Source organism: Hermetia illucens, chromosome 7, assembly GCF_905115235.1.
Source record: "Hermetia illucens chromosome 7, iHerIll2.2.curated.20191125, whole genome shotgun sequence".
In the NCBI taxonomy this organism is placed as follows: domain Eukaryota; kingdom Metazoa; phylum Arthropoda; class Insecta; order Diptera; family Stratiomyidae; genus Hermetia; species Hermetia illucens.
The window spans coordinates 6650144-6670416 of record NC_051855.1 but is presented as its reverse complement, the minus strand read 5'-3'; the positions used below and the strand labels follow the sequence as shown (position 1 = coordinate 6670416).

General features: G+C 39.5%; 1 protein-coding gene across 5 annotated transcripts in view; it reads right to left on the bottom strand.

Annotated features, from left to right (window-relative positions):
• LOC119660999 (zinc finger protein 2) overlaps positions 1–20273 on the bottom strand; it is a 187048-nt gene that overhangs the window by 145146 nt on the left and 21629 nt on the right. Inside the window, exons 1-2 of one of the 5 annotated variants that reach the window (XM_038070101.1) lie at positions 14834–15415; positions 8564–9216 (exon numbers count right to left, since the gene is read on the bottom strand). The exons of 3 other annotated variants lie outside the window; for them this stretch is intronic. The gene's annotated coding sequence lies outside the window, so the exon portion shown is untranslated. Of the gene's footprint in view, positions 1–8563; positions 9217–14833; positions 15416–20273 lie in introns of those variants that run through there. One more of the 5 variants, XM_038070102.1, reaches the window with a different exon arrangement.

Sequence of the window (20273 nt, the reverse complement as noted above, 5' to 3'; positions counted from 1 at the left end):
AATAAGGACACAAGCGAAAAGGAACGATGTATGTTATCTCCATCTAGGTTTCTGCTAGTTTCTTTTAAATTAAGGGCCCTTTAAAGATCTTCTCCATTATTCCGAGAATACCTTACTCGAAGGTCCCTGTGAGTTATCATGCATCCACTAAACAATACCTATTTTGCAGAGGTATGCAGAGGTATGAACATTTGTTAGGTCGACAACGGAGGCAGAGCATGACTATAAGTACCAGTATTCCAGTCCTTTCCTCGAAACGTTGGTGGAATTAGGTATGGTAATTCCACCAACGAGGAAAGGACTCCTTTACTAAGATTGGTTCGCTAAGCTTCCACAGCAAGATCCTCGCAGGAGCTCTCATAGTTACTTGCTATGCACTTGCGCTATGTGTGAAGTTTAGACTGTTTCAATTCAGAACTCCGCGATTGACCGAGACAAACGCTTCTAAATTCTACCCTAAACTTTGGTGCAGAAGTTCTGGGCTGGCTTCAATGCCTCAAAACACATACAGTGAATCGGAACTCAGCCTCCTCTGCTGCATTTTACTCTCTGTTTTGAGCAGTTCAGCATGGCCGTTGCGAGAAACATTTTACCATTGAATGGTTATATAATTCACGCTAATGAAGGCTCACCAACAAATATTGGCCTGAGAATTCCTTGATGGAGAAAGTTTCGAAAGTTCATCGATAAGGTAGATGATCATGCTGAAAAGGGAATAAGTAATAAACCACTGGAAAGACCTCAAATTGTAAGTTACTTCTGTTGGTTTCTGTGGAATGTCCTTCTTGCGTAGAGTACCCCAGGTATATTCCCTTTTAACATGGTCAAAAGTCTTCTAAGTATCGATAAGGAGCAGATGAAGGAAGGATCTAAACTCTGCACACTATTCCGGTTTAGCATGAAGACTCCTAATCTGGTCAGTAGAGGAAACCGACCCGAAACCTGTTAATCAAAATAGCAAGGCGTTATTTGGTGTATGCCAGGATTACGATAGCAGGAAACCCGCAATTTGTCGCACTCAAAACGCCTTCGGAAACCTTATTATCATCCTTTTATTTCGCTTCTTGGAAAATAACTAACATTCTCAGGATTCGTGGCTAAATCCATTGACTTGTCATATCATTCATGAGACTTGAAACTTCAACGGATATTAATACGGTTGAGATTCGTGTAGTATCTGTTAAACTGCTCAACAGCGTTGGTCTACCTATAACATTCCCGAAAAGCTTGCAACCACCCTGAAGTCCTTTCATATCGAACCATGAACTATAATCGTACCCTTCGTATAATATTAATTATACCATCTTAATTAGAAAGGTCCCACATTGCTGGCGGACAGCTCATGGAGAGCACTTCAATGCGTGACGAGAAATCCCTCCCAGTTCCTCCTCCAATGTCTCGGCGATACCAAACTTCCTGAGACGCTAATGCGTAGTCCATGGGTAAGACATCTATCGGCTATTATCCTCTTCAACCAATTATGATGACGGTTGATGACCAGCTATTACAAACCGCAGTCGACATAGCTGACAAGGTTTACGCCGCACTTCTTTCGACATCATGAGGAAACAACGTCAGGTGTATAAACACCATCGCTTTCAGCACCAAAAACACTCTCAAGGCAGCTAGCTCAGCAATTGTTAAGCCAAGAGATTCACTCCGACAACGTTCTCGGTCGAGCTCGCGTACACAGCGCAGCTTCAAACATTTTTGCCACGGGGGTATATAGTGGTGGTCAAAGGGTAGTATAGGTCCCAGGGCGAAACGTGGATTGGTACCCACGATGGAGCATAAAACCTGGGAAATGCCTGCTGAACCAACACCAACAGCTCTACTACCAAACCCTATCTCCACCTCCACGTGGTGACCGCTGGGAGCTCTTTCTTAACGAAAAGCTGCAGACGGAGAAGGATGAAGGCGAGTCTCCCGCGCCTAAAAACGAGACAAATTGTACCAACTGGTCCTCCAGGTTGGGGGTTGGGTAGGGCTGACAACCCTACACGGAAAACAACTTGTTACGAAGCCACAACAGGGCAACCGATAAAAACTACGATGATGAAATCCGCGCACGGTTGTTGTCAGCCAGCAGAGCCTATTTCAGCTTACAAAGACTGTTCCGCTCGAAACGTCTCACCATAGGATCAAAGCTCTTTCTGTACAAGACTATGATCTTGCCAGTCCTCATGTATTCCTCGGAAACTTGGGTTCTTAGCAAGAAAAATTGCGAACTCTTGGCCGCGTTCGAGAGAAGAATCCTCCGAAGAATATTTGGCCCCCTACATGAGGATGAACGATTCCGTAGCCTACACAATGACGAAATCTATGAGCGATACCATGACCGTCCGGTTGTGGATAAAATCCGGCTCAATAGGTTACGGTGGGCGGGTCACTTAATCCGTATGGATGAGGATGATCCCACCCGGAAAGTCTATAAGGGCAATATCTATGGTAGAAAAAGAAGACGAGGCAGACCCTGCCTAAGATGGAGCGATGGCGTGGGTCCGGACGCCAGACAGCTTTTACGGATATCGAATTGATGTACCTCGGCGCAAAACCGGGATGTCTGGGGTTCCTTATTAAGGCAGGCCTAGACCGGATACCGGTTGTTGCGCCGTTGATGATGATGGTATATGGTGACACGACTGGACTTCGGTGAGTGCGAATAGCCCCTTTTCATCCCCTTCACGACACCTATCTATTTCCACCCGAAAAACGGAAATGTGGTTGCCTATAGGCGCAGGCCCCGATTTAAGCTTTATATCGCAAACATATAAAAAGAGGCGTTCCAAGGTAGCAAGGCGAAGCCAACAGCATTAGCAACCGAAAATTTCTCAACGATCTCGTTACCAAGAGGTACAAGCAGGGGCGTCAATATCTCAGCAGCTGATATAATACAGCACGTCGCAAAATAAATCTGTAAACCCTGCTGCTGTCTTAAGTTTGTTAGACAGCGCTCCCATGGCAATGACCAGCGCGTCTGTTAGTAACATCGGGGGCACAACAGTTCGTAAAGGACGCGGTGCGACTTTCCCTTAGCAGAATAATAATATTACTAACATCGATAGACTCGAATCTTCTTAAGCGATGGTCAACGACATTGAAGGAAACCCCAGGAAGGACATCCCAAAAATGGATCTAACTCGGGCTCAGCAGCATGCAGTGCAAACCCAATGAAATCCAACAGAGGAGTTAGATTTATTGATTGTTACCAACAAGGACTTCATTAATTTTGTACACCACCATATTGCCTTTATAAACTTTCCAGCCTGGATCATCCTCATCCATAGAGATAAAATGACCCGCCCACCGCGTTCTATTGAGCCGGATTTTATCCATAAAAAGACGGTGGTAGTATCGCTCATAAATTTCATCGTCGTTGTAGTTGTCAATCCAGTTCGAGGCTCATTTTGTGGCTCCGTAATTTTTGTTTTCAGTGTAGGGTTATCAGCTCTACACAACCCCCAAACCTGGAGGACCAGTTGGTACAATTTATCTCGTTTTTAGGCGCAGAAAATTCACCTTTATCCATCTCCGTCTACAGTTTTTGGCCACCATGTGAAATTAGAGATAAGATTTGGGAGAAGAGCTCTTCGTGTTGCTTTAGCAGGCGTTTCCCCTGGTTTTTGCTTCGTCGTGTGTACCAATCTACATTTCGCCCAAGGACCTATATATAAGGATATATTAAAATAAATTTGGCTAATAAAAAGGCGGAAGTTGATCAAAGAAGGGACTTGTCGATTAGTAGTAGTGCTAACGCAGAAGAATGGTGTTTCCGCCGATGACCTTGTTTCACTTCGGTTTGCCGGATTCCTTCTTGAGGTGACCTCTGAAGCAAATCGTCAAATCGTCAAATCTAACTGACTCGATGGCTGGAATTATATTGGAATCTGCCTCCTGTACAAACGTAGGTCTCGAACACAGACTTGTAGCATACTGTTAGGTGATCTCTTGGTCTGGTTGTCTTCTCTTTTTTGTCATTATCAGAAATCTCCACCTTTGAAACAGTTTCTTTCCATGAGTTTGAGAGGAAGGCATGCTTTCCCGAAGAGTAGTGGGGCCCATGGTCTGCGATGATGACAAAGAAACGACATTGAATTTTGACTTTCATGTTTTCACCCCTGAATCCCTTAAGTTCCTCCTCAAATGAGGGTTGTTATGGGTTCCTGTGTGCCTCTTTTCTGTTCTTTGACTTCAAATTTACAGATTTTCAACCCCGAGTCATCTTCTTCGGTTGAGGGGTCTTCAAACGGGGGCCAGTTATTGATACCTTCATCAACTTCCTGTACTTCACAGTGGATGCAGCCCTTCTTCTAGATTTTCTTTATTGAAAACATATTTCTCATCGCAGACATAGTATTCTTTCTTCGCGAACCTGTTCGCCTTTTTCTGGACTGATTGACCTGAAATCAAATTGTTTGAGTGACGAATTTTCCGAATTGTCTTTTTTGTCATCGTTCTCCATAGCCAATGAAGGGAACCCGGAAAAAATTAGAAGAAGGGAATTTTGGAAGAAATTATACGCGCCAGAAACATTACGTGGGGTACAGTATGTCAATCATACCTACGCAGCATCGCTGTCTATTCCTGGCAAGGTGCCTCAACTTTCCCCACGATTTTCTGAGAAGCTTCCGCTCGTTCTCCACTAGTATTGCCGGAGTTCGTGCTCAAGTTTGAGAAAGTATTCGTGCGCTCAGCCACAACAATCATAAACCGTTAAAAAAGCCGAAGATCGTAGCCTGGAAGTCAGACCCTATCCGAGGCGTTATAACTCCATTTGGAATCTTTATCTCCGTGTTAAGGTATATTGCCAAGTTCTCTACAAAAGGTGGAACTTTATCGAATGTTATACACAGTTGTTGTGAGGTATTTCTTCTACCACTACAACTGCTCATTACCGCAGATGGGAAGCATATCTCCCGCTCGCAGCAATTCACAGAGGACCTGCTTTTTATGGGAGCCCAGTGTTTATCAGTATTGGGGCTTAGCAGCCTTTCAAAGCGGACTTCAGCATCTCCTCTGTTACACACATCCTGAATACAGTCTCCAAAAAAAAGGCCGATTCCATTAGAAATTCATTGCTGGTCAGTAGAAAACCAAATGACCTTATAGCAAATCCTGTGTATCACCCATGACGAGGTGGTTAAAGTTGCAGAAGTCTTAGAACTTTTCATCATAGTTGTTACGATCATCAAGACTATGCCTATTCACCACATGCCCAAGATCAGAGGCCATCTTAGAACTCATAACACCCATCACGATGATAATGACACCTTTAGGAAGCCTTTCATGGACTGCGTGTATTTGCCAAGATAAAGAATCCATTGGTGCTCCTTAACCTGAAATAAAGTTATCAAGCATTTTGGAGGCCCACTGGCACCATTTATCTCGTGCCCGCACGAATTTCTGGTAATCATAGGTGTCGTGTGGTTGATGTCCTAGGCCACATATAGGGGTTTATGGCAACTATGTATCACTGTAAGGTCTTGCGCCGAAGCACCTCATCGAAACTTGTTTGGGCTTGAAAAGTAGTTTGATTGTTTGCAATGTCAAAGTGGAAAGTGGCCCGTAGCCAACTGAGAGTAGCGCTTTTTGTCATCGTGTCATCTAGCACTAAGCCAATTTGATTTGAGCCTGATAATGACCTGGAGTAGGCCTATCTTTGTTCCTGGCACCTGGAAGAATACTTAATACCAGATGGCAGGTTGAAACACTTAGATGTTGCGAACATAATAATAGATGGCGGAAATATGCCAATTATAGGTTTAAATGACATAGTATAGCCATCATCGAGCGCGATCCAAACATTATAACGTCACCTAATATTACCACATACTGCATTATCAAGCACCAGCGCATTACAAAAGTGATGATGTAATATAACATCACCTAACATTACCGCATTACACCTCCTAATATTACCATATTACTAAGCACCACCGCATAACAAAAGTAATGTTATATTATAATATAATATATCTAACATTACCGCTCATTGTTGTACAAATTGCGGCGACAGTTGTCGATGTCGACGCCAAGAATCGGGCTGCCTTTGGACTGGGTTTTTGGCCAATTTGATTTGAGCCTGATAATGATCTGGAATATGTGGTCTACACATTGCTATAGTATTCGGACGAAATTGAATGGGCGAATGGTCAAAAACTGAGCCAGTGTTTACAAATGAAGACTTTGCTGGGACATGCGATACAATTGGTTTGGCTGAATGAAGGCCGTTTTCTTTTGTACTTGAAGTTTGAAAGTTTGGTTGCCCCCGAGGAATCTGTTCAGGTCACCTTAGTAGAGATGGGGAAGCGATGTATGTAATATTACAAAATTGATATCACCTTAAAATGTGTTATCACATTATCATCACCGAGTGCAATTCAAACATTATAACATCACCTAATATTACCGCATTACCTAACATTATTGCATCATCAAGCATCACCGTATTACGAAAATATCATCACCTAACATTACCGGATTACATCACCTAATATTACCGAACAACCAAGCATCACCGCGGTACAAAAATCTTCTATTATCTTATATCCTTGGTGGATCTTTTGTTTTTCTCTTGCACGAAAGGTTCTTTCATTCTTCATTGATACTTATTTGGCACTGGCGTATACTTTATGTTATAAATGTAGTAAACGCAGGCCAAATTATTCAAGTAATAACTAATATTTGATACTGTATATTGCCGAGTGTGACATATTTGATGTTGATGATATAGTAACATCATATTTAGGGTAATAGTAAGAAAGAGGTGACGTTTGTAATATTACATTGTTATCGGAACACAGACAATTTTTGACACTTTACTAGGCTAGAGATATTTTTTTAGACCTGTTACTCTGTTGCTAGATATTCAATTGTTATTTTGGGGTAGGAGTGATCTGGCTTGTGTTATCTTCTGAGCTGCAATTAAAACACATAGGTAGCCTTCTAGGAACGCACTTTCATCAATTCATTTTCCACTGAATCAGCATCAAAATGAATTATTTAGAACAAAGAAAGGAGCAATGTCGCTTCTTTGAAATATGTTTGACCGTTTAAAATTTAAGCAAGTTAACGCAACCTGTGTGTAAAAATGACAATTGCCAATTTCATATCTATCATCTTCCCCAATGATCATTTTTCTTCAGTGGAAATCCTTGCCGTTTATGTATGCCAGTGGTTTCTCTTCCCTTATTTCCAGAGTTCGAAAAAAAACAACAATCCAGCAATAAATATAAGGTATCCTCCGCTCCCCTTCCCAAGGATAACCAACTAGTTGAAATAAAACAAATATTCTTGCACATAATATAAGTCGTATCCTTGTCCATGTGAACAGTCCAATAAGTAGTCCTGCTGAGATGTTCAAGGTTGAACAACTAGAAGATGACCCTATGCTCTCTCCTTCACCTCGTAAGAGTGGTAAGTAACTAGCTAACGCGTTTGCCCAAATGAAGCTGGTCTAAATACCAATGATGAATCCTATTAATTAGCCATAGTATTAGCCCCATCAAACCTTTAGAAGATGTTATATAACCTTCACTGTCTTCTCCGATTTTTCGATTGATTGGGGGTGGGGGGGGGGGGATATTAGGTGATATCTAGATATAGTTCGCAATTCGTTAATCAAGTCTGTACCGAAATATACCATTCAAACAACAGACGGGTTCTTGGTATGAGATAAGCTCTGAGCATCCACCAACTTCTGATTGAATGAAGAGGGTGTGCCAGCACACAAGGATTGTATACGGTGGATGATTCTGCAATCACACTCTTAATTGCGACAGCCCACGCCAATCACCGCGCCCATGTTACTCAAACTCGTGCTAAAACCAATTACCAACCAGAATAGGAACAACAAACTCATGTCCTTTCAGCTCAGCTCCAGTAATTGCTGCTATTTCTCTTAGAGATGCTGTGCAAACGGTCCTTGTATACTGCATGAAATTCAGCTCTGTGTAAACGTACATATATATTAGACATCCATATAAAGCAAGGGTGCTTAAGAGGGTTATGAGGAGTTTCGTAATTATTGGAAGAGGGAAACAAATGAACGAATAGCGAAAAACGGAATTTGCTAAATGACAATTGGCTCCTGGTGCAGACCAAGTGGCGTAGTACAAATAATATTTCAGGGGGGGGATGGACGATCAAGGCGTGACCAGGGAACGAGAAGAAATACAATGTCAATGCCATCGTCTCTTCTCTACTATTATTTATTTGCTCCCTTTTATTTCCTCCTCAAAGGGTGGTTGTTGATACAACAGCACACGACTGGGCAGCACAAGAATTATATCAACTAAAAGCAGCAGCAGGAACAGGAGCAGGAGCAAGGACAAACGCTGTTGATTGGAGGAAACAAAACTCGACCTAGTTTAATTAGTTAATAAATAAAGCGCGTGGATATATAATCCAGGCATTTTCTGGTTTACTTGCTGAAGATGGCAAAGAAGGTGGCAAGGACACATAATAAAGATAATGTAGAGATAGTGGAAGAGAGAGTATGTAGTGGATACAAGGGTTTATATATGAAGATGGTTTATTTATACAACATGAAGTACGTACATACATTTTGATTCGTTAGTTTTATATCCTTTGAATCCTTGAGTTATATAAGTGCCGGAAAAAAAATGAAAACAGTTGTTGGTTAACGAGTTGTGACGATTGTTATTTTCACATTATTTTTACATCTAATTTTCATCACTTTTTCTCACATAAAACCACCCCTAAATTAATATAATTCGCACATTTAATTTTCACTTTTAGTTGTTTTCACGCTTTTGTATTTTATTCCATCATCCCTTTATTTTGAGGATGTTTTCATCCCAATTCCACTGAAGCTTGGTAAGGTTTTTATTATATTATAAATTACCCTTAATTTGGAGAGTATTTTAGTAATTTTTTTTTAAATAAATTCTTTTTCATTTCAGTGCTAATTCATTTATTTGTTTTATTAAGTTAGCGAGGCTTTTTTTTGAAAATAAATTATATATGGCACTCCCATGTTTTAATGTATTTTGGTTTTATCCTTTATGGATATATTACTTAGGACATTTTTCTTACAGAAAATTAGGAACTTTTTTTTTGTCTTTCTAAGTTAATTCACATATATTTGGATTTGTCCGAATATTGTAGGCATTTTATTTGGAGCTAAGTTAGCTGTCTAGGAACGATGCACCGAAGATTTGCTTGATTTAGTGGAAGAAAATTCAACGCTGGCTTCTGTGAAAATAGGAAGACTTTAATCTAATTTGGCGAATATATTTTTCTTTCTATCGGTAAAGATAGGATACGAAATCTATAAATATCAAGAATATTTATAGATTTTCTATATTTTCAGGAATTTTCAAAATATCTGAACTCAACAAGCGAAAAGTCTCCAACTACAAAGGCTCCAACGAGCCTACTCACTGGCAATGAACGGAAGAACGCTTGGGAAACCAAAGAAAACGTAGAACAAAGTAGTTAACGATAGCAATTAACCAAAATTAGGACTAAAAGAGTGGAATACGTGACCGCCGATATGCTAGTACCTTCGGTAATATTGAGAATTTGGAGGCAAGAATCGAAATTTCTGATCACTAATTTAAAGGAAAAAAGGATTTCCAAAATGGTGCATAGATCGGAGGTCCAGTAGGTGGGGAAATAGTCGAAAAATAGAAAGATCTGTTGGACAACTTTAAATGCTAATAGCTTCGTAATTGTTGATCATCTTGCTGAACATGGAAACTACTCCAAAGGACCTTTATTGTGAAAGAAATCCCCGGAAACATGCCTTGGATCTAGTAATTGTATTTTTTTCACAATCGAGGGGTCGTGTATCAGAAATAAGGGAATATTTCCTTTTACGGACTCAGAGGTTAGTCAATTCTGAAAGCAAAAACCTGGCGCTTTCTAGCCATGGACATGTGGGTGGGTTTTTCAACAGGACCAATGCCTACTCAACGCGGTTGAAGTTTCTGTAGACTCTGATTCCAGCAATAATATTTGGATGATCTACATAGCCTTATAAGTTACCTCCACCTTAGCGTACTCCTCTTTGTCAGATGTTCATCTCCGTTCGGGTGGCTTATCCATCTTTAAGCTCGACGCCGGATAATAAACGTAAAGCGAACAGCAGGACTTCTCTTAGTCAAATGCCATAGCCCGCAATTCGGAAATACTGATCAAATCCACCAATGAACCCACAAAAAAGCTAACAGAAAGGCTTCGACTGTGGTAACAAAGTTAATCCGCGACCGAAGCACACCTCTCGTTTACGGTATTAACTTAATGTTTCCTGTTCAATCCTTGGCGGAGTATAGGACGTCCACAGAGTCAGATTGTGCTTCAGTTTCACAATCATCATACTTAACGCTGTGCAAGTGATGAGCTCACAACAGCGAGACAAAACACAAAAGCAAAACAGACACCCATGATGACTGGGATTCGAATCCAGGGTAGCGAGATTTGAAGGCTGACACTCTAGCCACTCAACCATCGCGCCATTGTTCACGGTATTGAATCGCATTCGATCAGCTTGAACTTTCTTTCCTCGGTGGTAATGCAAATTGGTGATGCCCGATTTCCCTTATTATTGGAGCGCTTCAACGCACTCCTTTTTTTTTTAAAAAAAGAGAAAAAAAAATTACTTGAAAAATTGAGAGATTTGTGGGTTCTGCTCTGAGACTTCGGCTTAAACTTTTGTTGAATTCGGTGCCGAGATCAGCTTGCGTGGATTATCTCGTTTTATCAGTCGTAAGCCTTATCCTGATGAAATTGGAAGGTTCTCAGATCATTATGTATTAATTGAGATTCTTACACTACGAGGCCCGAAAGGACCCGTCAGAATGAAAATTATGAGGAAATCCTTAAAACGAAAACAATCGGAAATGTAACAGATGCTCTGGACAGGACTAACCGTGTATCAACTGGGGATCCTTACACTATATCAGGAGAAACTGTCCTGATAAAAACAAATTCACAAAGAGTGTTACTCGTGTGCAGAATTCAGTGACATATTTTAGTAATTTAATGCTCGAAAAAGGGCACCCAACATTCAGTGATAAACGATTGATAAGAAGACGTAAAGAAACTTGTTCAGCAAGGATATTGTGGCATTGATGGATCCTGGCAGAAACTTTCAGCTGGCACAAGGTACGTCAACTGCTAAATTGTACAGTCTTCTTATAATAGGAGCATTGTAGACCAGTTTTTCAGCTGATGATTGGCAAATGAAGTTGAAGGTTGATCCCAAAGGGAAGGTCAAAACACACGATCATAACATATTGAGAACTGAGACATGGGGTTCCCGCTATTATCAAAAAAGACCAAGCGATAGCAAATGCAAAGCCATACAATGGCATGCAAGGCTAGAGATGTGATGGCGATACAAGAGGCACAATTTGGAGGTGGTTTGAAGTCCTGTCCTAAATTCTTGAGAGGGGCTTTATGAAAACCCGGTACAGACGCTTGTTTCTAGCCCTAGTTGGATCATCTGTAGCGGGCGGGCTCGTGTAGACAGATCTAACCCTTGGAACGTGTTAGAGCCCTTCAGGGTTAGGAGTAAATCGTCTGTTAGTCCGAACAAAGTTGAAGTTGGTGAGAATTGGGGTTTTAGTCGAGACAGTGAGACAAAAAACTCACCACTCCCACCAGGAGGCTTCAAATTTTCTGCTGTTGATTGGCAAATGAAATTGCAAAGGGAAGGTCAAAACACATGATCATAACATATTGGAACTCAGATATAAGGCTGCCGTTAATATAAAAAAAGCAACACAATGGCATGCAAGTCAAGAGACGTGATGGCAGTACAAGGGGCACAATTTGGAGGAGTTTTGAAGTCCTGTTCCAAATTCTTTGGACTCTATAAAGCCGTAAAAGCCTTGAGAACTGAGAGGAGGGTTTATGGAAACCCGATAGAGATACCTGTTTCTAGGTCTGGTTGGAATATCTGTAGTGAGCGGCCTAGCGTGGACGGATCTAAGTCTTGAAATGTGTTAGAGTCCTTCAGGATTGGTAGTAAATCAAATGTTGGTGCGAACAAAGTTGAAGGTGATGAAAATTGGGTTTATATTAAAAGCAGTGAGATTGAAAACTCACCAGCTCACCAGGGGCGTGATGGCAGCACAAGGGGCACAATTTGGAGGAACGTTGAAGTTCTGTTCCTAATTCTCGCGATATAAGGCCATAAAGGCTTTGTGAAATGAGAGGGGATTAACAGAAACCCGGTATAGGTGCCTGTTTCTAGCTCTGGTTAGATTATCTGTACTGAATGGACTAGCGTAGATGGATCTAAGCCTTGAAATCTATTCGAGCCCTTCAGGATTGGTAGTAAATCATATATTAGTTCGAAGGAAGTTGAAGGTTATGAAAATTGCGTTTATATTAGAGACAGTGAGACTGAAAACTCACGAGATCCGTTCAAATTTGGTTTTGCAATAGGACTGCAGTTTGTTTTTCACACAGGAGCAGAATGCGAAGCTGGTGTTCACAACAGCAACGTTTATTGTTGGATTTCAGGATGTTTATTGTTGCATTGAATATGAACAAAAATTCCTGTGATTTCCAGAGGGAATTATCTCAGTGAAAGCAATTGTTTGAACGCTCGAAAGATGCGTCGACAATTCTTCTAATTTTCACCAAAAAATTAATGTAACAATTTAAGGTTGTATTTGCTTGCTCAAAGCGAGGTTTAGTTTTCACGAAAAGTTACAAAACATCGTCTTGAAATTAGACTGGGTCTTATGCCTTAAAAATAAGTGTAACAACATTTTCTTGATAGTTTGAAATTGTTTGTAAAAAAAAGGACGATAGGGCATTAACCCAGAAATATGCCTTTGATGATTTAGTCTAACAATTCTTCATTTTTATGCAAAGTGGCCGTTCCTGCATATCATTTGGGCAGCATTAAGTAATAATAAAAGTATTTGAAAAATAAGACTAACAACCAATAGACCGTGTGGATGCCTTATACTCCCCAAGGAGTGAACAGTAAACAAACTATTAGTTTTTTCAGTACCATTGTTTGTACACAATAATAATATTTTAATACTTTAATTTCACACGAATAGATTGGGAGAGTAGTGTTAAGAGATGCAAGGATTAGTTTAAAATTTCTGATGCTAATTCATTTCAAAATAACAAGCCAGGAAGAGGTCCTTGAGGGAAATTGATTCAGAGTATATTCATTTGTAATTAACAATAACAAGATAGTAGCTATGTGAGGACAAAATTTGATAGAGATTGGAATATTGGTTCAAAATTACAAAAGATAGTTTTGAATTAGCTTTATCTATTAATTATTGTTATTTCGATTTTGCTTGTTCGTTTGTTCTTTGGTGTTGTTAATGGTATTAATAATATATTTATAATTTATTCAAAATTATATTATTGAATAGAATTATCCAATCTTTTAACATTTTGTTTCCAGAAATATTTTCTTTAAAACATTAGCGTTTGTCGGTGATGGTTTATTTTGGATCGATAATGAATTGTTATTTGTAGATAATAAGTTATTCAAGTTTCGAGAATAATAATAAAAATAATCAATCTATCAACGGCCAACGGCCACCAACACCTGAAATTTTGAAAAGTCTTAAAATCCAACATCAGACAAGACAGTGATAATTGAAAAATAATGAAAATAAAATATATTTGTTCATAAATAATAACACTTTTTTTAGTTGGCCATTGGTTTCTATTTTCATTAAATCCAAATTGAACTGCTCAGAATTTAGTCTCAATAATGGGATGAAATTTCTCAAGAATAATAAATGAAAACTATCACATAATTCAGCTGATAGCGAACTATTTCCTGAATTTATTTTCGATAATTTTATTCGCTGATTATATTGTAATGTTAATACTATTATTACTAATACTATTATTATATTTTATACTATATATTTTATACTATTATCATTTCATTTAGTTTTTTTTAACATTTTATTAGATAAATTTTCAACACGCATAATTTTTATAACAATCCACATATCTTTCACACAGCACAGCTCAATGAATGTACTTAACAACAGAGAAATGTAGAAGACGAATTGAAGTTGATTTAAAATCATTTATCCAATGTATCCGGGCTAAATTCACTAGAAGTGGATCCTTTTGAAAAGGTATGTTCACAGGTTTTTGTTCCTTGAAAATTCTTATCATAGCAACCATAATCCACTTTGAAATCACTTATTTTTATCTTTTTATCCCATCTTCATCTCTTTTTGTTTGAATTATTATATTATAAAAATTGTAACATATACAGACTTTCAAATGTATGCTTAGTTTATGATTTACGTTCTTTTATTTTGTTTCAATTTTTATTTATTTTGGACACTTCGAAACTGACAACTGGAAGCACTTGTTTATTCAACAATTTTAATTATAGAATTTGCAATTTTTGTCACTTTTTTAACACTTTTTTCACTTAATATCCGATTTTCGTCAATTTTTGAACCAAACCTTGATTAAATATAATTTTCTGTTCACTTTTTCGATTTATTATTCATGTTATTTTTGGCTACTATTTTATGCACATTTGTTTATCATTTGAACAATTGTTTAGTTAATTTATGTTTTAAATAAATTTATTAATTTATTTGAATGGTTTCATTTGATTATTTTTATATCAACTAAATGCCGGGTCACTGAGAGTTTCACACATAAGAATTGTCACCACATGAAAACCACGTTTCTTAATATCCAAACACTATATGTTTATCAATTATTATATTTACTTTATAGTGATAAATCCAAGGCATTAAGATACTTCTATGTCCTTTTTTCTTCCAGGACGATAACCAGAACTTTTTCGACTATTATTTCAAAAACCATATCAGGTAGGAAATCAACTAACCTCTGAGAAACCAGTTCACTATTTTCACCTAGTTTTCCACATAATATTATGAATTATTTTACATTTATTACCAAAATAAAAAAAAAATCATGTAACATAAAAAAAATCGCGCGTTTTCACGTCGTCTAAAGTCGGATCGTCCGTTTTATAGTTGAATTCCTATTGAGGAGAAATGTTCGTTGTACGTACGCTCTCATCAACACCGCGAAAGACATTACCCTGCATGCACACAACAGACGTTAAGTAAAATAATCTTTTTTTTTGTTGATGCTTTACTGTTGTTGTTGTTGTTATTGGTGCTACATATTACTGCTACTTCACGGCTACGGCTGCTGCTGCTTATACCTCTCTTTCTCCCGTTTTGCACCTCCTTGGCGACTTCTTTTCAGCAGAAAAAAAGGGAAAAATTAAATTGAAAAAAAAAAAATGGTCCTAGTTGCGGGGGTGGGACTGGGTGATTTGAGTGGGAGATTGGCAGTTGTGGTGGGTGCTGGTGGGGTTAGAATTGGGGACGTAGTAGCGTGCATTCCGAAAACAAGGATTAGTTAATTAATGCAAAAAAGAAGCCAGGAGAGATACAGACTGCCGTTTCTCGTTTCGCGTTCCAGCGACCCTATCTTGCCGGTTTACCCCCTTTATTTTTCGACCCTTTTTCATTTTTATTCTCTTACGACAGTTGCATATACGAGTGGGAGTAATACTAACAGCAGCAGCCGCATCAGAATAAGCAGCGGCAATGAATGTCTACCATCGTGAAAGTTCTCCACTTCATCTGCTTTAGTACTTGCAAAAAACTTTTCGTTGATGATGGGTGTAAAAAAATAAGGGGAGAAAAGGAACGACTACAACTGGGGGACTCATGCATATAAAAAGGAACAGGAGGTAGTGAAAAATATACAATACCCTCGCGCTTTCCGAAAAAAAAAAGAAGCAGTTGAGAAGGACAAAAAAGGAGCAAACATGAGGAAAAAAAATCATACACCGGCCGCTGTAACACCATCATCATCAACCCGAAATCTTCTCCACCCCCTTCAAGTACGACTACGAAATTTTCCCCGATTTTCTTCCTTGAAGAGTCTCGCGTTTTCGTAGCGTTATTTCGGCTTGTTCCGTATGCTTAGTGGAATGTATTTCATTAAGAAAATATATATAGGATGAAAAGGATGCAAGAGTCCTGAAAGCCCTTTCTAGCGCTCGGTCTTGGTTTCTATGTGTGTCCCTTATGGTGTGTGCGACGATGGCGGGACAATTAGACAAAAAAGGAGTGATAATGACTATGAGCTGCAAAGATAGGGGTAAATAAGGATAGTCACTCGCTCCTTTCTCGCACCATTCTTTCCTTTTGGGATTTTTTTCTTCTTGTGTCGTTGGCGTTTGTTTCTTCGCTTCTTTATTGGAACCTGCTTAGCAATTTGACTATACCATTATGGGATGGTGGTGGTGAAATCGTCCTACTTGATTGGTCGTTCAAGGGAGGACTTGTGTGCTTCGTCTCGGAGATGCATGTAACTAGCTGATTTGCATTATATCTGGATATATGTGTGGGATACTTTTCTCTTTCTAGGGTTTTGTTTTACTTTCTCAGCTCAATTTGCTAGTCCTAGACTATAATGCTTACGCCTTTTTTACAAGATGAGATGATATTTAGCAATTAGATGATTGGACGGCCCCATGATTGGGACCAACCTGCGAATTATATTTGTATATATTTTCTATCCTTAATTCTATTGGATGAATTAGGCCTCATCTTTCTTTTCATGCGGTTTTGTTTTTGCAAAGTTTGGCAGTTTTGAAGTACCACTACTTTGCTACTGGTTCCAGGAAAGCGCATGGATATATTGAATTATTCCTTAATTGAGATACGAGATCATCTACGCTAAATGAGCTTCAATATATTATCCTTTGAATAGGATAGTCACTTTCCATTCCATTACATTTCAATCCTTTTTGGAAACCCTTCCCGCAATACAACGCTTTAACCCACCAAGAAGACATTTTTGAGTCTGGACGGTACGTATTAGCCAATCCTGTAAATGGAACCGATTAGCAGAGGGGGGGTCACATAATTTTTATCCTGGGCCCTGATTTTCTCTCTATGATCATGAGCAGCGAAATCCTTTCCGTCTTGTCTCTCTATGCATTTTTTCAAACATTGTTGTTTGCAGGGAGCATTTATTTAGTGACAGTAAGAACCAACTGTCTAGCAGCAGGGATGACTTCTTCAAATTCATCTAGAATAGTTAATGACAATGAGACCTGACTGTCTTACATGGGGGATTAAAGATAAAAAAGGTATGGTTCCGAGAACTGACCGGCCACTTAAAGTAACGAACGTCGCCTATACAATAATGGAGAAAAAGTTATTACCTTGGATGAGTGGCACAACATGCGATGATCATGTCCGAAAAAGGAACATTTGCCACCAAGATAGCATTGCACCTATCGTGGAGAAGTTGTCAGTGAGGCTTTTTCGATGGAATGGCAATATAACACGCACGCTAGCTAAGATTGGGTTGACGAAAAATCAACCAGAGATCAATCGAAATACCAGCTTAACCCGGATGAAACTTGCGAATGAGTTAAGTGGTAAACCCTATATAGACGAGCTAACCCCCGCAAAAGTCAAAGAATAGAAAGCTCACTACAAGAATCATTCGTTCAACCAAAACCAGGTCTGACTTGATTTTTGGTGAATGAAGGAGCATATCGATTGGAGAGAAACTGTCTCCAACATTTTGGCCTCTTTTTTGCGACACAGAACCCGTTTTCCGTCAATATAAAAACAGCTGGTGCAAGTTTGAAAACTTGAGTTAACTCGGATTGGAAATTAACCAGAAGAAAGCGAAGAGAAAGTATCCTGCCGACAAGAACTTCAGTTTCCATAACCAAAATCAGCCAAGAGATCACTACTGAGTTCACTTACATTGGAAATTTTGGATTATGGACACCAATAAGTGCTTCCTAACCTAAGTCTACCTTTACAGAAACCTTCGTGGGCAGACATAGGTACTTACGATATATAGGTAAACTTCTTACTTCTCTGTGGAGCTATAAACAGATGCTGGTTGATCTGCACCGAGCGATTTGCAGCTTCTCAATATGAGTTCAAGCCTAACCCTTGTAACGTACATATATAACCAACGTGGTGTCCATTGTAGCGCCAGAAGGTGTGAGATGACAAAGGTCTAGGGCAATGGGGCTGCCCTGTCTTTTCAGTTATAGACCACTCAGAGAAGGAGAAAATGGGTCATAGTCGCTAAAATTTTTGTTTTAGAGTTGGTCCTACAGACTATCCCACAGGATTGTTTTAAAAGTTTTAACTAAGTTTACCATGCGGTGCAGAGAGCTCAGTATTGACATAGGACGTATCAACGAACGTCTCAAATCTAAAATTTACCGCAATGTCGTCCGTCCAGTCGCTCTCTATGGTTCTGAGTGTTGGCCGACTATAAAAGACATTGAACGGCGTCTTGCGGTAATGAAGACGAAGATGCTACGTTGGACTAGTGGCGTCACACGTTTAGATCACATCCGAAATGAGGATATCCGCGATCGCTATGGGGTTGCACCGATCGTGGAAAAGTTGCGAGAGAGGCGTCTTCGATGGTATGGGTCACGCAATTCGTGCAAACGAGAATTCACTTGCAAAGATTGATCTGAACATCGAAGTCGATGGTAAACGACCAAAAGGCAGACCTAAGCAACGGTGGCTTGATACGCTGGATGGGGATTTGAAAGCCTCGAGATTGCACCCAGATCAGACATTCGATAGAGCCAAATGGCGAAGCCGATCACGACGAGCCGACCCCGCTTGTGAACGGGACAAAGGCTGAAGAAAAAGAAAGAAAGAAAGAAGACTGGTTCTGACTAAAAAAACTAAACTGAACTGGATCTTTTCAAAGCTTCCAAGCGTTCGAAAAGTGCCTATGAAGAACGGTTTTCACAAAATTGACCACAAATTCCACGCGGATAGGATACAGGTTGCGATCAGTTGAATATTTTGTTTACATCAAGTAATCAAAAGTCCTTTTCACTAATCAGTGACACCAACAGAAGATGAGCAATTGGCAGGAGTGAGACTGCTTATAACACGAAAACTTAGCTAAGTTGGTTGGTGCTTCTGATACGCAAAGATCGCAGTACGATCCGAACCAACACAGCCTCCTTCCTTTCCAGCAAAAGGTCCTGATTACGATTGGCCAATATCCCGAAATATCTAATCAGAACAAAATTAAATATGAACGTAGAGCCTTCCAGCAAAAATAACATATCTCAAATAAGGAGAATTGCAAATTTATATTTTCACCCCGCGCATACATCCTCGAGTCCTTACAACCCTCCTCTGATTATATATCTACAAAACAAAAAAAATTTTGCGCTTGTACAACACTCCCCACCGCCAAAAAGGACAAAACTCATCTTCCGCGCGTACACAAGGCGCACATTTTCTTTTATTTCAAGAGAGGGTTGAGTCATTAGATCCTGCAGAAATAACCTCCGAAATTCTACATAAAATCTATATATTAAATGTTGGCATTCCTCTGTCGCACGTCGGTCGAGCAATAAGCGCGAAGAGTCGTCATCTATCACGCTCATCACCATTAAAAAAAAACCCTGCCGCTAGGATGCTGACGGTACTCTGTGCTCAGTGTCCTTTTTACTCTGTCCTTATTTGATTCTTCGCTCCTTTTTCGCTCTTAGACAAAAAGGATACATAACCGAAAATGTTTAAAAAAAAAAAACAGCAGAAGAAAGGAAAAACGAATGACAACGACGTCGCGAGGAGAGAAATGATCCTTTAATGGAAAAAGGGATGCGTGGTATTGTAGGCGATTCGATTCTACCGAGAGGATTGGGTAAAGCTTAAAAAGGGCTTTCATTCTTTTTTAATTTTCCCCGTTTTTCTTTTTTTTTTGGTTCCTTTTTTTCTGTGCAGAAATATCGCATAGGCAAATGAACGGCGGAGAAATCATTTATTATCCCTGTTCGGCTGAAAGCCTGGAGATACTGGCTCAGCTTTTTGCATGTGAGCTACCAAACGGGGGTGGGGATGGGTAGCTCCGAAACAAGTGAAAGCAGGTGACCCGCGCAAGTCTCAAAAAATAAATTTCCATACACTTTTCTCATTTTCATTTGGTCTAACATGCCTGTGTCCCGTGTATCCTTTCTTATGTGCTTGAAGAAGTGTGAGTCAGCTAACAGTTGCAGTTTTGGAGTTTTTTCCTTGTTTTGTTTGTTTCCACTGGTGTTGTCAATTTATCCGTCATAAATAAAGGAGAATCAATTCCCAGGGGACGGGGAGAAGGTATCAAAAATAACCTCGTTAAGCGTTTTTGAACACATGTCCCTTCTGATGGAAATGTCAGTTAATATGCAATACACCTTTTTGGAAATTATGTGGTGCCCTTGCGCCACATATCAGGTGATTTACACCCCCCTG